This window comes from Trachypithecus francoisi, unplaced genomic scaffold (genome assembly GCF_009764315.1).
Source record: "Trachypithecus francoisi isolate TF-2019V2 unplaced genomic scaffold, Tfra_2.0 Lachesis_group5, whole genome shotgun sequence".
Taxonomy (NCBI): domain Eukaryota; kingdom Metazoa; phylum Chordata; class Mammalia; order Primates; family Cercopithecidae; genus Trachypithecus; species Trachypithecus francoisi.
Window position 1 is genome coordinate 98,939,525 of NW_022681470.1, and position 17,428 is coordinate 98,956,952.

General features: G+C 41.2%; 1 protein-coding gene across 4 annotated transcripts in view; it reads left to right on the top strand.

Moving 5' to 3' along the window:
* Positions 1 to 338: 338 nt before the first annotated feature.
* OTUD7B (OTU deubiquitinase 7B) overlaps positions 339 to 17,428 on the top strand; it is a 73,915-nt gene continuing 56,825 nt past the window's right edge. Inside the window, exons 1-2 of one of the 4 annotated variants that reach the window (XM_033195586.1) lie at positions 479 to 564; positions 15,357 to 15,446. The gene's annotated coding sequence lies outside the window, so the exon portion shown is untranslated. Of the gene's footprint in view, positions 565 to 15,341; positions 15,447 to 17,428 lie in introns of those variants that run through there. The other 3 variants (XM_033195585.1, XM_033195588.1, XM_033195587.1) reach the window with 3 other exon arrangements.

The window sequence follows — 17,428 nt, forward strand, 5'->3', positions numbered from 1 at the left end:
CAGCTGTAGCCAACTGATTCTACCCCAGAGTCCTAAGAGTCCACTCTGTACTCCTCTACCTCCGGTTCAAGAATGCTCCAGACCAGGAGCTTTAGGGACGCGGGTCAGGAAAACACGGGGTCACGCGCGGGGCAAGCGCCAAACTGGCCGCAGACTGGGGAGCGGCGCTAAAGGCGGGGCTGCGACGGGGAGGAGCTGGAGGAGGCCTGGGGGCGGCCTGGGTGTCACCACCAACCCGCTCCGGCCGGAAACTGGCGCCTGTTTCCGGCCGGACAGCCGAAAGCCACCGATCCTGAACCAGCCGCCGGAGCCGGAGTGGTGACCGGGGTGTGGAGCGAGCAAAAAGCCACTGGGGGAGGCCAGTCCGGATCAGTGCCTTCTGGCTCCAGCTCCAGATCCTGTGCGGAGCAACAGCTGCGGTCGCCGTTTCCACCACCGCCTCCGCCTCCATCGCCGTCGGGGGAGGGGCCGGCCGGACCCCGGGGTCACTGCTGAGGAATGAGGAGAGGCGGTCGGGCCCCGCGCTCCGCCCCGGCCTAGGGCCTTGCTCCGGGAGCCGCGAGGGTAACGGAGCCCCCCGCCCTGACACCGTTCCCCGTCTGCTCCCGCCCCTCCCGGCTTCTCAGACTCGCAAACTCTGCTCCTCAGATCGCCACTGTCCCCTTTCTCCTTTCTGATTCTGTTTCACCCGAAGCCATCTCCCCTCGGCACTCCTTTCTCGCCCTGACTGCTCCTTGCTTCGTCCCAACCTTTCCTCCTTCCTTTCACCTGCGTCCTGCGTTCCCACCCCGCGCTCTCCAGCTCCCGGCCTCCCTTCCTGAGCTGTGCTGGGCAGTTTGGACGGTCCCCCCTTGTCAGCTAGACTTTCGGGAGGGATGGTGGAGTTTTAAGGTGATTAAGATGCAGTCTATTACCCCCACAGTAGGATAAAGTTCATTTAAAATCTCAATATAAAACTAAAATGAAAAGCAAACAAGCTTATTCTCCCTATTGATAGCCTCCCTAAGGTGCATACAGTAATGGAGGAAAGGCGAGAAAAAGGTGTGTGTATGTGTGAGAGAGAGACGGAGGTTGACGGATTCTAGGGCAATCTTAAGTAAGAACTTTAGAAAAAAGAAAAGTTGCTATGAGCCGATGGAAACTTTAGAAGCTGATGATGAGTAAGTAAGCCGGGGGCTGCGTGATCTCACTCTTCTCATAATTACTAGGTTAACGGTGTGGCTCCGGTCGGGATGGAATGGGATTTGTTTACTGGGCCGGCGTATTTTTAGCTTGTCGGCTCACAAGGTCCAGCGCTCAGAGTCTCTCTCTCTCCCTCCTCGTGGTAGTCTTTCTGTCTAACCTAGGTGGCTTCTCTGGGCAGCTGTAAAAATTTGAAAGTAGAAACTGACTGGTGGAATTTTATGGAAGAAGTTGAAGTTCCCCACAAACTTTTCAGGCAGCTTTTCATGAATGCAAAGCCAAGAATTAGCAGGACATTGCCTTTTATTTTCCTTATCTTTTTGTACGTACTACGTAACGCTTTACTTAGAAATTCACAGGCTGCTAATTTTTCAGTCTTTGGCCTCTAGTACTGTATATTTAGGAGATTTTTGAGGAGGCTGGATCCCTTTGTCTTTCAGAATCTATTTCAAAGGTGGAAAAGGACAGAGTAGAGAAAGAGGTGTCGGTAAGACTGGCTCCAAAGAGTTGCTAACCCCTAAATATTTAAAAAACAGTTTCTGTGCTATGTAACTTCTGAAAACATTTGGAAAATTTTCTTCCTCCTAAATGAGATTGCATTCCTGATGGGGAGAAGACTTCAGGGACCGAAGCTGGATGGCTAGGGAGAATCAGAGGTAGTTAAGTATTTGCCATGTATAACTTACAAATACATTATGCGCAATGAATTAATTATACTCTGTCTTCATTGTTTTTCAAGTAGTTATTTTAACGTTTAGTAACCAACCTGCTGTGCTAGTCTACTGATATTTTGAAGGCTGTAAAATAAATGAACTTGATGTTACTCCTCTGCAGGCTGAATACCGGACCGTTCTAATTTCCACTATTGACCCAGCTTGCCTCAGAGCACCTCCTTGACAAAGTGGCCAGTTACTATGTACTTAGAGATTGTAAATGAATGCAAGTATTAGCTCACAATAGGCATAATTAAGAAGGTAAATATGCTGAAAACATATATTCCAAAACCAAAATAGATTTTTTCGATTTTACCCCCATTTTTGATTATCAGCACCTTTCTGCCAATAATTATCTGTTACCATGAATAATTTAGAATTGAATAGATGTCTGCTTTGGACATTACATTTTCAAGATAGAAGGAAAGATGGAAGGAAGATACTTTCCAAACTAATTTTTTATTGTCATTGCCTTATTTGACTTATTCCTTGCTTTTAATACCGAAGACTCCCTCAGAAAAAAAAATGTAAAACTTTGCCAAAGCAAGAGCTTGCTATCTGCTGACTTGTATAAGGCAGGGTAACTGGTAATGAATGCTAATCGTTAGGTGGCCTTTAGTGGCCTTATGTTGCCAGCAACTTGGAAAATTTCCCAAAACTTTGTTTAATCTTTCTTTTGAGACCCCTATTTAAAAAAAGATTTAATTTGGAGATGAAAATCTAATTTTTAAAAACCACATACACCTTTCCCAGAATCTGTTGATAATCAATAATTGTTTTGATCTGTGTGAGTTGATTGGTGCCAATATTAGTGATGATATCTGGGTAAATTCTATTTATATCTGCATCTGGCAACTCCCCTAAGTTGAACTGCATGCTTTATTCCAGGGCATGGGGATCAAAGGGGTTGAAGAAGCCTAGGAATGAGTGGAGAGCTGCCTGGTAGCCCACCACTATTTCTAGTTCTCAGAAGGCTTTATTTGCAATTTTGAGATTCAATGTATGTAACCAAAATAAGTACTCTGATTGTTATGAGGGCACTAAGTGCGACTTGTCAAAGTTTTGGAGCTCTTGAATATCTTAAGCATGCTAAAGACACTGGCCATTATAGTGCCTGTGTGTGTGTGTGTGTATGTGTGTATGAGTAGCCCTCTCCTTATCCTAAACACTCATCCCACCAAAGGGAAAATCCTTAAACAGTGCTTTGAAATGTGACCTCAGCAGTGTCTTTCCTATGGGAACTTAGGAGCTGTGGAATAGCAGACTGTGGAATCTTTTTTGTAGCCTCTGATAAATTCAGGTAATTAAAATTTTGTGTAACTGGAAGACAGATACAGGGCAGTTTTTCTCATGAATGCCTGAATTCAGTTGACTTCTTAATATAATAGAAGGGAGTTGTTTGTTTGTTTTTAAATAAGCCATCCTTGCTGAGTAACAATTGAACACTTCTGTGGATAAAGCAGTCTCCATGCTCCAGTGACAGGCTTTAGGGAAGTATAAAAGATGTAAAGACATGTGTCTTTGCTCTTGGGGTTGAGGGTAGATGGGAAAGGTGGTATATAAATGGGAAGGCAGACTATTATAAGCTTTAACGTTTAGGAAACAACATACAGACAAAAGCAAATTTAACGTGCTGATAAGTATGTAAGGGCTGAGAAGACTTGAAGTAACAGAAAGAATCAGTGAAATAAATTAGGGGAGATTTCTGAGTCAATAAATTTTGAAATGGACTTGGGAGGCTATGGATGAGTCATAAAGAGATATGGGCTATTGAGTTAGATGGGTCTTCGTTCAGACCTTGGGTCTACTTTTTACCATGTGACCTTGGACAAGTTAACTTCTCTTCCTTATCTGTAAAATGTGAGCATTCAAGTAAATGAAATAGTTATTGGGTTGGGAATAAAGGAAAAGAAAGGATCTTCCAGACAGAAAGTATAGAATGTACAGTGTGCAATGATGGTATGAATGACTAAGTTGTGAGTGGGGGGAATATATGAGAGTGACTGTAGAGAATGTGGGTTGGGCAAGTCATGGGTAGAGCAGGCAAGAGGGTGGAGGGGACTCAGAAGCCAGACTCTGTTGGGTGTTGATAGAAGCGTCAATAGAATCATTGTAGATCCTTGAACAAAGGACGGATTTAATGAGAAATATTGAGCTCTTTGGTTCAGGAACTCAGGGACAAGGAGTCAGGCAGGCATCCGTACATTGTGACTCTTATTTTCTTTACCATTCTGGCCTGAAGTGATACAGCCAGGAGGCATAAGATTCCTTGTAGAAGTTTTTGTGTTTACACACCTTACTATGCTGAGCCTGCTTGTGCCTGTCTCGTAGTAGACCATCCTGTGGGGAAGTCTCAAGACTATGGCCGGATTCTCCTCAAGAGCTTATAGTAAGGACAGCATTATGTTTCAAGTGCATTTAACTCTCAGTTATCTCTGCTAACGTAGGGAGCACTGTTGTAGGTAATTCAGAACTTAATAAAGACATTTCTTGGTTATTTTCAACTGTGTGTTTTTAGGATTATATCTTATCCCTTTATTTCCTCTAAGAAATAGTTTTAGATAAGAAAAATTACTAAACTGTTATTTGTAGTGACCCACTGTGAGTTTAATTCTTTGGTAGGTGCTATGGAGAACTAGGAAGAATGACAACTTTGTGCCCTTGAAAATACATTTTTTTTTTTGTTTGTTTTGAATCACAGTCTCGCTCAGTTGCCCAGGCTGGAGTGCAGTGCGCGATCTCGGCTCACTGCAAGCTCCACCTCCCGGGTTCACGCCATTCTCCTGCCTCAGCCTCCCAAGTAGCTGGGACTACAGGCGCCCGGCGCCACGCCCGGCTAATTTTTCTTGCATTTTTATTAGAGACGGGGGTTTCACCGTGTTAGCCAGGATGGTCTCGATCTCCTGACCTCGTGATCCACCTGTCTCGGCCTCCCAAAGTGCTGGGATTACAGGCGTGAGCCACCGCGCCCGGCCAATACATTATTTTTTAAACCAGATTTATTTTCATTTTGGGGGATCATACTGATACTGAAATAAATTTGCATTTCTAAGCTTATATTACCTGATGGCCAGGAGAGTACACTGATGATGATGAACAGTCAATCTTGTATTAAAGGTTTGGCCTTAGAACTCCATAAAATGAATAATCCATTTGTGAATAATTAAGACTAGACTACACTGAATATGTTGATAGACCAATTTCTTTTCAAAATCTATATGGATTCAATGTGGCCTCCTAGGCTGTCTATCTTATGTCTGAGAATGACTGGCAGGTGATGCTTGTGTTCCAGCCAGAACGAGCCTTCACTCACAGTATCTGGACGAATGCCACTGCATTATGTTGTGTTGTTGAAGATTAAACCAGCTTTCTCAAAGGACTTGTTCTTTGTAGAGGCTCTTCCAGATATCAGCTTCATTGAAAATCTGTCAGACTTTTCCTCCTGTAGGAAAGTTGTTTGAAAAATATGTCCAATTAAAAAAAAAAAAAAAAGAATGGGCTGAAGTGTCCACATTTAAGAAGTAAACAAAATCACATGCCATTCTTTCATCCTTTTTTTTTTCCTCCAGTTGACTTGCTTTCCTCTATCCTTGCCACCCTCCCCCACCTCTTTATAATCATTAGCAAACTGTGATGTCACTAGCACAGGATTATTATTTACTTCTTGAATCAGGAGATTGTAGTATTTCTGAGCTAGAAATTAGGTGGAAAAGTCAGGAATCTTATTTTATACAACTAGATAGGGATTATTTTCGACTTTTTTTTTTTTAGGATTATACTTTATCCCTTTATTTCCTCTAAGAGACAGCTTTAGATAATAAAACTACTAAACTGTTATTTGTAGTGACCCACTACGAGTTTAATTCTTCGCTAGGTGCTACGGAGGATTAGGAAAAATGACAACTTTGTGTCCTTAAAGAGTTTACAGTCCAGTTGGGAGTAAGGAGAATAAGAGGGAATGAATACTTGCTGAGCCTCTTAATATGCCAGACAAAATTTTAAAATGTAAAACTATATTGTTAGTTGCATAGTACAGACCTAATACCATAGGTATTTGGGGAGAAGAATACTCAGGTAGTTATGTCACAGATGAATTATAACTCATTTCAGATCTTAATAAATAGGCCAGACATGGTGGCTCATGCCTGTAATCCCAGCTACTCAGGAGGCTGAGGCAGGAGAATCACTTGAATCCACGAAGTGGAGGTTGCAATGAGCTGAGATGGCCCACTGCGCTCCAGCCTGGGTGACACAGCAAGACTCTGTCTCCAAAATAAATAAATAAAAGATAAATAAAAGTGTATTAGGTACAAGGGATGAAGATCAAGAGGATAACAAAACATTTCATATTGGAGCTGAAAGGGATCAAGCAAAAGCCTGGAAACAGGACTATATCTGAGATGTTCTTGGGGCAGTGAGGAGACTAACTTGAGTGGCAGCAGTAGTGAAATGAAGGTGGGTAGGTTGGTTTGGAGCTATGTTTATAGAGGGTGTTAAAAAGCCAGGCATATATATATTTATATATATATATGAAATTATTATTTTTTTGAGACAGGGTCTTGCTGTGTTGTCCAGCTCAGACTGGAGTGCAGTGACTCAGTCTTGGCTCACTGCAGTCTCCGCCTCCTGGGTTCAAGCGATTCTCATGCCTCAGCTTCCTGAGTAGCTGGGATTACAGGTGTGCACCACCGTGCCCAGCTAATTTTTGTATTTTTAGTAGAGACAGGATTTCACCATGTTGGCCAGGCTAGTCTCAAACTCCTGACCTCAAGTGATCCACCCACCTTAGCCTCCCAAAGTGCTGTGATGACAGGCATGAGCCACCGTGCCCGGTCAACTTTATATTTTAAATGATAGAAGATTTTTGAATAGAATAGCGGTATGATGATACTAATACACAGGCTGGCTTGGAGGGAATGGAGATTGACACTGGGGGTGTGTGAAATGATGAGGCCCGAGTTAGAGTTGTGGAGGGTAGGCTAAGGAGAGGAAAGAGTGAAAAAGAGACTGTGAAGGAAAAATGGAAATTAATGAGGACTGGATGTGGGAGATGAAGAAGGATGATGAGTCAACTACGACTGTGACACATTATGCCTGGGTGTCTGAGACATTGACTGAAATAAAGAAGTTAGGAAGCTTTCCTCATTTTAGGGAAATATGATGAGTATAATTTGGGATGTGTTGGATTTAAAGTGGTAATGAAATGTCCAAATGAAGGCCACCCTGGGTGTGAGCTGGGGTAGAGATGGGGGTAGGTTTGGAAATGCAGTTTTACAATTCACGGCCTAGATGTGGTAGCTGTAGCCAAGAGAATTAATAAGCTCTCTGAGGACTAGAGTTTAGGGAAAGAGCAGAAGGGCAAAGAAAATGGTACCGATAAACTTAAACACGTCTAAACCTAAACATGTCTCCTATCTTGTAAACACTGTCCTAGGCACTGAGATGGAGGTAAGGCAGACAAGGAACCCATGAGGAGTGTATGGGTCTAGTGGGAGGAGACAGATATGTAAATATATAGATGGAATGAAGTGTGATAGATGCTGTGATAGAAGTATGTAGCAGGGAGAGTGGAAGCCCAAGGGTCAGTTCTCTCTTGGGCACACAGAGGTTGGAAAGAGCCTCACCGAGGAGTTAGCATTTGAGTTGAGCCCTGAAAGATTAATTAAGGATATACTCTACAGATGACAAGAGTTACATTCCAGTCTGAGAAAATACCATGAACAAAAGCTTAAAGGAATGAAAGCCAGACTTTTTCAGGTAACTTTTACTTAATCATTATGGCTGGAGGATGGGTTGGAGGGCAGGCTGAAGAGGTAGGCAATGCTGGATCATACAGAGCTTTATCTTACACTGCAGTATATGATAAACCATTTAATAAGTTTCACATCCTAGAAAGATCATGTCAGTGGTGTGTAGGGTGGATTGGAGATGGAGAAAGCAAAAGTCCTTTCAGTAACTTCATTATGCTGAACACATTTATTGAGAGTGATCATATTTATAGAATCCTGGAATCAGACAACTGGAGGGACTGCTATGCTTTCTTAGTTTTCCTCATTCACTTTCAAATAGAATACCTGAGGTTTACTTAGGATCACAGAAGTGGGTCTGTGATAGCTTGGTCTAGAATTCAGTCTTCAATATGTACTAGGTGATTAATAAAGGTGAGTTCACCTCTCTGTTCTCTCCCAAGTCCCATTTCAGTGTTTGTGTCATTCTACCACATTGCATTGTACTAGATGATAGAAGGACTCAATGTCATTCCATTCTACTGTCTTTTTTTAACCAGTCCAGAGTGAATAGAGGTATTTTCTTAGGTCTGACTGAGAAAGATGTGCCCTGAGAGTACCATTGAGAAGAGGGGCAGTTCAGTGCCCTGGACTGGGCTGAATAAGGTGTTAGGATTTTTTTGCTGTAGTGATTCAGATGTAGAAGAATGTCGAGGTATTTGTTCTGTTGAGTGTCTTTATCTCTGCCACTAAGCTCCCTTTGTTTTCTTTTAAACTTAGTTTTAATTTGTGCCACTGAAACTTGTTAAATAAGCTATGATAAATTGGGCACTGATTAAAAGTATATTTATCTAAAAAAAAAGAATATCTAAACAAAGTTTAGAAAAGTTCAGGGAAAAAACTCAGACAGACATAATTTTGAGCCTACAACCCAAATTTGATGGACATTAACATTTTGTCTTGTTTTATATTTCTTTCTTTAAAATATTAAATACTCAGATTCTGCATCTTCCCTGTATTTTTATTTTCATTGGATTTTTATGGAGGGAAATTGTTTGGTTTTAAAGTGCTAAGCAAGAGTTTGGATTTTGTGTTTTAGTCATTTTTGCTGGAGGAGAACAGAACAGGGTAGAGGGCATCCTGTAAGTCCTTAGGTACCCCTGGGAGAAGTTGGCACTTAAGGACGTATGGAAGGATGGATACCTTCCATTGATAGGTCTTCCTCAAAACTTGTCTGAGTTGTGATTTTTAAATTATTTTCTCTGGGCTCTGTCAGCATCTTCCCCAGGGAAGGGCCTTGGTTTGGAAGCTGTCCACTTTAGCAGAGCTGCCAAGTCTTAATTCTTTCTCAAGTGGGCAAGGGTACATTTTGTTTTTGTTTGTATTTGGGAGTGGGAAGGGGTGGGTAGAGAGGAGGCACAGAATAGCTACTCACAGTGAGTACTTATCTGAATTCCTGTGTAACTGGAAGTTTCCTTGACTGTTTTAGGGGAGATAACTTGGTTACATTGGCATTTAAATTATGTGGGAAGGTAGTTTTTCACTCCCCTCCGCTATCTGATTTGAGATGGCAATAAACCTTCTTATCCATTGTTGTCAGTCCCCACTCTACCCTGTTCTAAGCTCTGCTCGTGCACGCTGTTTGAGGGATGTGAAGGCTCCTCTTCACTCTAAAACTAAACAAGTCAGATATCTCCTTATAGTTTTGGGAAACCATTCTGCTCCTTACTGTTGACTCCTCTATTCTTCCAATCACCTGACCCTTTATTAATTTTACAATTTTGCATAATGAGATATTTCAAACATTTAGAAAAGTTCAGGGGAAAAACTCAAACAATTTTGAATCTGCAACCCAAATTTGATGGACATTAACATTTTGTCATATTTGTTTTAGATGTCTTACTCTCTTTAAAATATTAAATGTTATAGATATAGCTGAAGTTCCACCCTGCATCCTTTCTTCCTTCCTCTTTCTCAGGAAATGACTACTGGCCTGAACTGATGTGTTCATTCCTTCATGTTTTATACTTTTCCCCCCCACATCTTTATTTATTTATTTATTTTTGAGGTGGAGTCTTGCTCTGTCACCCACCCAGGCTGGAGTGCAGTGGCGCAATCTCTGCTCATTGCAACCTCTGCCTCCCAGGTTCAAGCGATTCTCTTGCCTCAGCCTCCCAAGCAGCTGGGATTACAGGTACGTGCCACAATGCCCAGGTAATTTTTGTATTTTTAGTAGAGACGGAGTTTCACCCTATTGACCAGGCTGGTCTTGAACTCCTGACCTCAAGTCATCTGTCCACCTTGGCCTCCCAAAGTGCTGGGATTGCAGGCAAGAGCCACCACGCCCGACCCCACATATGTATTCATAGGCAACATATAGTTTTGTTTTGAAATCTTACATAAATAGAATCATGTATGTATCCTTTTGCAACTTTTTTTTTCTCAAGATTGCTTTTCAGATGTGTCTACAGGTAGATCTAGTTCATTCAGTCACCTAAGTTTTAAACCTGTTTTCTCCATTGCCCTCCCCACTTGTCCTGTTTTTCTGTTTGTTTTTTGTTTTCGTTTTTTAAGACAGGGTCTTGCTCCGTCACCCAGGCTGGAGTGCGGTAGTGCCATCTTTGCCCACTGCAACATCCACCTCCCAGGTTCAAGTGATTGTCCTGCCTCAGCCTCCCGAGAAGCTGGGACTACAGATGCGCGCTACCACACCTGGCCAATTTTTGTATTTTTTCGTAGAGACAGGGTTTCCTAATGTTGGCCAGGCTGGTCTCAAACTCCTGACCTCAAGTGATCTGGCCGCCTCGGTCTCCCAAAGTGTTGGGATTACAGGTGTGAGCCACTGTGCCCAGCTCCCACTTGCCCTGTTTTTTTTTTTTTTTTTATTAAAAAAAACTTACCCATTCATAAAGTCCCAGTGTAAACTATCTCTTCCACAAAAACGTTCCTGATTTTCTTTTTTTCTCCAGCAGGATATAATCGTTCCTACAACTGAATCTTCCTGTCATTTTGTTGGTACTTGTCATGTGGTAACTGTGTATTCTTGTATTTTGGTTTATTTGTGCCCTTGGCATGCCTCTTCTACTATACTGTAAGCTCTTTGAGAGCAGATAAGTAGTCTCTTTTTCTTTGTATCCCTTATGAGGCATGCTGTAGAAACTTACACATAGTAGGCATTTAGACACTGTTCGTGACTAAATAAATTATGAACAACAACAAAAGGCCATCCTTTATGTTAGTGAACTATTAATTTGACTATTGGTGTGGACCCCATGAAAAATAAAGCTTATAAACAAACACTTGGCACTGAAAATTACATAAAAATGCCCATAAATGGTAAAAGTAGTCAAGACTAACTTCCTGCAGGGGTGAGAACAAACATTTCTCGGAAAATGAAATGGAAATTGATAGGTGATAGCATCCCAATTGGGAAACTCCTGGGAATTGATCCTGTTGGCTTTTGAGGCAGTGTATTCATGTGGCCAGACTCATTTCACTAGCTATCAGATTCTGCTTTTGTCATCAAGGTCTTGACGCCTTCACAGGAGATGGAGACGGGCCTTAAGAAAAGGCAGCCTGTCTATTCACTTAATAAAGACTGCTAAGGACCAACATGTGTATCCAATTATTGGATACACCCATTCACACATATATATGTACATGTACTTTTCACCACACTCCTTTTTTTAATGATGAGGCCAGGTCGTGTATCAGCATATTTTGAAGCTTTTAATTCTGTAACATATAGTCCCAATATAACATTGTTTTGGCCTTATGGAAGCTCCTCCCACCCCCAAGTGGGAAATTAATATTAAGTTAAACTATATGAAATTGCCATTTTGTAGGTTAAAAGCAGTCAACTCTTGACAATTTTGATTGGTTAAACCAACACGTTGTGATTTCCTTTTGGCATTCTGAAAGGCAATATAATGGACCTTTTTGAAGTAGATAATCCCAAATCCATTTTTTTTTTTTTTTTTTGGAGCCAAGGTCTCTCTCTGTCACCCAGTTTGGAATAGAGTGGCATGATTGCAGCTCACTGCAGCCTTGACCTCCTTGGCTCAGGTGATTCTCTCACCTCAGCCTCCCGAGAAGCTGGGATCCACAGGTGTGTGACACCATACCTAGCTAATTTTTTACATTTTTTGTAGAGAGGGGTTTTGCCGTGTTGCCCAGGCTGTTCTCGAATTCCTGGGTTCAAGCAGTCTTCCTGCTGCCTCCCAAAGTGTTGGGATTACAGGTGTGAGCCACTGTGCTTGGCCCATTTATACGTCTAAAATGCGTTTCTGAACTTTAATTTGCAGGGGGTTAAATGCTTTTTATTTCTGAGCACACATTTAGTATATTTGAGAAGGTGGAGGGGAAACGTATGAGAGTTGTAGGCCACAACAGGTTCTAGGAAATAAGCCTGAGATGAACATTTTTGCTGTAAATATCTCCATGTTATTGAGTTGTCTTTAATGAGGTTATAGTTCCTATGAGTAAATGACTTATTCCCCCTCTTACCTGCTACCCCCATGTCTCCTCTCTAGTCTTGATAAGGAGATCTGGTTGGGGGCGAAAACCACAGGAAAAGATGATTGCCCATGTCTCTTTGATGTTATTTGGGGTCTTAAAAGGAAAGAGGACAAGATCCCTAGTTCCTAGCACCAGATTGTTGACCTTGTGGCTCCTAGAGCCACAAGGTTGGGGGTGGGCGCGGGAGGAGAATGCAGAAGACAGGGGAAAGGGCAAAGAAGCTGAGTAGGTAGGAGTTAGCAGATGTTATAAAATAGGATTGAGGAACAGGAGCAGAAAGAAGGGGATAGGTATAAACATTTAAAGGGCTTCTGTTTCCTCTCATTCTTCAAAATCTGGCTTAGAATTCTGTATAAGCCTTTTATCTTAACTATATCAAAGTTGTATCCAGGCTACACTCTATAGATACCTACTTAGAGAATATTATAGATAGAATGCAGCTTTGAAAGTACCAGTGCTGTGTTCTAAAATAGTTCTTTGGAAAGTCAGGGTCATTTTAAATGAGTTGGTCTACTAGTGCCTTTTGAATCATTAATAGCTAACATCAAAAGAAAAGGAGGAGCGAATTCCTCTGAGGCTTTAGTGTTAATAAATATGGATATTTACATGAAGGTTAGTCGCATGTGAAGAATTAAGGCATGACAATGGGAAAATACAAGGACACTAACTAACAAAAATGTAGTTTGTTTATTTATTTATTAGAGACAAGGTCTCACTATGTTGCCCAGGCTGGTCTTGAACTCCTGGGCTCAAGCCATCCTCCCACCTCAGCCTCCTGAGTAGCTGGGACTGTAGGTATGTGCCACCATGCCTAGCTCCAACAAAAATATATTTTAGAAACTTACCTTCTCTTATGTGCTCCATTGTGAGCATCTGCTTTTGCCTCCCTTGAACTGGTAGCTCACCTTGCTAGGTATGAAACCATCCATTTCCTGAAAATGTCTTATCAGTTCTAAGGGACAGGATTCTCTGACATCAACAATACTTGGTCCCTGTTGTTTACTGACCATGGATAGAGACTTTCCATACCCCTTCTTAGAACTCTGAAAATATAATTTGCGAGTAAGACTTAAGAGTTTCTGTGTCCTAGCTTCTTTGCTTGCCTGAAATAAATTCCTGGCTATTTGGCACCAGGTGTCCTGTTATTTTAACAACTTTAAGTTCCTTCTTTCTCATGTCTTTGTAATTTTGTATAATATACTAGTTCATTATGAAAATTGAGATTTAAATCATCTGTGCGAATTTCCCTTGATGTTTGCCGCCTGATTGAAACTACAAATTCCTTTCCACCGAACACTTGCTACGCACTGGAATCTGGGCATGATGCACTAAGTAGATGCCAAGGAGGTGTCACCCAGTAAATAAATAAGCAGGAGGAGAACTGGCCCCTTGGGAATTTATATTCTGGGTTACATAGGACATGGTTACATGTAGATAAATGCATATAAAGAAAAAGTGAGAAACAAATATAGGCTATGTAGAAGTATATATAATATCATATAGCATTTTAGAACTGAAAAGAGATTTACATATTGTCATTTCCTAGGTGAGGAAAACGAGACCCAGAAAATTTAAATGACTTGTCTAAGGTAGTAGTTACTATCAACAGTGTATTGGATATCTGTCTCTGAAAAGTGAGGCCTCCAGTATATTATAGAAACAGTCAAAGTCCTTAAGAACTCACTAATTATCTGTGAACACTGAACATTTGCATAAGTAGATAAATAGTAATACAAAGTCCTAGGTACTAAGTACCAGGTGAGGAGTACAGTTATATAGCTATGTAGAAGTTTAAAGGGAATAGATAGGGAAAAATTTTACCTTTATGGTAATCTAGACCTTAGAGGAGAGAAAAATATAGCGGGGAAACATTCAAGGTGGAGGACCAGTGAGCCGAGCTCACCTTGTTTTGGGGGCAGGAAAAGTAGTTTGTAGCACAGTGTTTTGCCTAGGAGGGCAATAAGATCAGTAAAGTTAGTAAAGTTAGAGTTAGATAAATTGGAGCGAGACTTAAATCTCAGCCAAAGGAATTTGGTTTTTATTTTTTTTTTTATTTTTATTTTTTTATTATACTTTAAGTTCTAGGGTACATGTGCATAACGTTTATATCATGTATAACTCCCCAATGCAATCCCTCCCTCCTCCCCCCTCCCCATGATAGGCCCCAGTGTGTGATGTTCCCCTTCCCGAGTCCAAGTGATCTCATTGTTCAGTTCCCACCTATGAGTGAGAACATGCGGTGTTTGGTTTTCTCTTCTTGTGATAGTTTGCTAAGAATGATGGTTTCCAGCTGCATCCATGTCCCTACAAAGGACGCAAACTCATCCTTTTTTATGGCTGCATAGTATTCCATGGTGTATATGTGCCACATTTTCTTAATCCAGTCTGTCACAGATGGACATTTGGGTTGATTCCAAGTCTTTGCTATTGTGAATAGTGCCGCAATAAACATACGTGTGCATGTGTCTTTGTAGTAGAGTAATTTATAATCCTTTGGGTATATACCCAGTAGTGGGATAGCTGGGTCATATGGTACATCTAGTTCTAGATCCTTGAGGAATCGCCATACTGTTTTCCATAATGGTTGAACTAGTTTACAATCCCACCAACAGTGTAAAAGTGTTCCTATTTCTCCACATCCTCTCCAACATCTATTGTTTCCTGACTTCTTAATGATTGCCATTCTAACTGGTGTGAGGTGGTATCTCATTGTGGTTTGGTTTTTATACTTACAGTGAAAAATATCTGAGTAGGGAATTGTACTGTATGAATTAGTATTTTAGGACAACTGATGTAGCCTTGTGGTATAAAATAGAAGAAAGGATACCAGTTAGAGGACTGTTGTAATAGTCCAGGAAAAAGACTGTCTACAAGGGTAATGGTAATGTAGAAAGAGGGAGAGATTTGAGTAATTTGAAGAGAGATAAATAGAATTTGGTAATTGATTATCGTGAAAAAGATTAGATAAGAATGATCACACATTTTCAGTCTGGGTAATAGCAATAGGGAGAACTGGGTTTGGTGGGTTTCTGATGCCTCTCCAAAGTGGGGTACCTTGGTAGACAGCTTTGAAAGGTACTGAGTCTGGCTCAGCATTCTCAGTGGATACTGAATTCAGGGTTTAAGTAACTGGTTTATGTTTGCATGCCTAGTAAGTAGTAGGACTTGGTGTGTATAGTCCGTTCTTTTGATGGTTGTTTAGTGCTCTTTCTACTAGATCACATTGCTTGAGAGGAGATGGATCAAGTGGTTAAAAACACAGAACGATGCCTGGAAAACGAAATGGGAAGTTGAAGACCACATTATGGTGAGGTTTAACCACAAACTGTTTCAGTTCCTTATGGGTTTTCCTTATATTTAGACACAAAATGTGTGTACTTATGTCTGTCAGGCTCTTAATGCAACAGTGGCCTGGGTTTCTTAGAGCTATCTTCTGAGATTCAATTCTTCATATTCAAGGGGAAATATTTCTTCAGATTTTGGATTTAACTGCATATTCTCTCTGACTCCCAATTTGAAGATACAATTAGTGTTTCCCCGCCCACTATCCCTGCAAGAAGGTAGGCTTGCTTGAGTTGAAAGCTGTGGGTGAGCCGGGCGCGGTGGCTCAAGCCTGTAATCCCAGCACTTTGGGAGGCTGAGACGGGCGGATCACGAGGTCAGGAGATCGAGACCATCCTGGCTAACACGGTAAAACCCCATCTCTACTAAAAATACAAAAAACTAGCCGGGCGATGTGGCGGGCGCCTATAGTCCCAGCTACTCCGGAGGCTGAGGCAGGAGAATGGCGTGAATCCGGGAGGCGGAGTTTGCAGTGAGCTGAGATCCGGCCACTGCACTCCAGCCTGGGCGACAGAGCAAGACTCCGTCTCAAAAAAAAAAAGAAAGCTGTGGGTGAAGTAGCCTCAAAGGCCCATTAGTCTTTTTTTTAGTAAAAGGAAGAGAGCTTTAGACTAAAATCTTTCAGGCTTATTTACGTTGTCAGCAGTTAAAAACAATTTACTGACATAGATCCTATTACCTGAAAGGGAGAGTAAATACTATAAATCAATTGAGTATTTTTGCTAATAGGAGATTTTTTTACTGGGTTGAATAGCCTTAGATCTTTTGTATTTGCTTTTAAAATACATAGTCAGGCATATTTAAGATGTGACTCATTCCTACCCCTTTTCTTGTTTTCTTCTTTTGCCAGACTTTTGTTTATGTGATAACAGATACTTGAGGATTGAAAATACAGTTTTCTGAATCAGCTAACACTTGTTATGCACCTACCATAAGGGACTGACACTGTTATTTAATTTCGTCTGCCAAGACTAAATATTCTCGGATTTTTTGACTAGGAACTCAGCTGCTTCCTGGAACTGAGCTCCTTGCTCTCACAGTCTTAAGCATTTTTAAATGTTTTCTACTAGGTAATGCTCACAAGAAATCCTTGTGCCTGTTCTTAAGCTGCTAACTCCAGAGTAAGCACCACTCATCCTAGGTATGGCCCATGGTGATAGTAGTAAACATCTAATGCTTGGCTTCTTCCATGCTTATCCCATCTTATTCTTTGCCACAGCTCGTCTGTCATAATGTTTGACCTGGCTGGAGAATAAAGGGAAGAAAACTTTACTATTTAGTAGTGAGATCCTAGCCTGAGTTATACTAAAGACTTTATGTAACACCTCATTTATACTCATAACAATTCCATAAAATAAATACTCTTATGCCACCTTACAGATTAATTCATTCGAAGTATGTATTAGTGTGATTTAGGCAGTGTTTAAGGTCCTGAGGATACTATAGTGAATGTCAGATGAAGTATCTGCTAAGCAATAGAGACGTTAAATAATTTACCCAAGGTCACAAATCAAGAAAGTAGCAGATGGGATTTAGATACAGCTCTAACAGATTCCAAAAGGAATGTCTGCAACCATTGTTACATCATGCCACTGTTTACATATATTGGATGTTCTCTGTGAATATATAAAGGCATAAAAATAGGTGGAACCCCAGTTTTTTTTGTGTGTGTCTTTGTTAAAAATGTTCTTGATGAATCTAAGAAAGAAATGTGTCTTGGTGCTGAAAAGCATACCTGCACAATCATGCTTCTCTTCTCTTCCCCTTGCCTCTCCCTTCTCCCTCTCCACTCACTTGTACCTGGGTATAAACTGGACAGTGTGACCTGCTTTGGCATTTGAATGTGATTGTGCTTTGAGAACTAGAAGAATGTTGTTTGCTTGTTTTTTTTGGCTTCCTGAAAGTTCGTGCCTACTTGCAGGTTCTTTCTTGTAGCACAATGGTGAG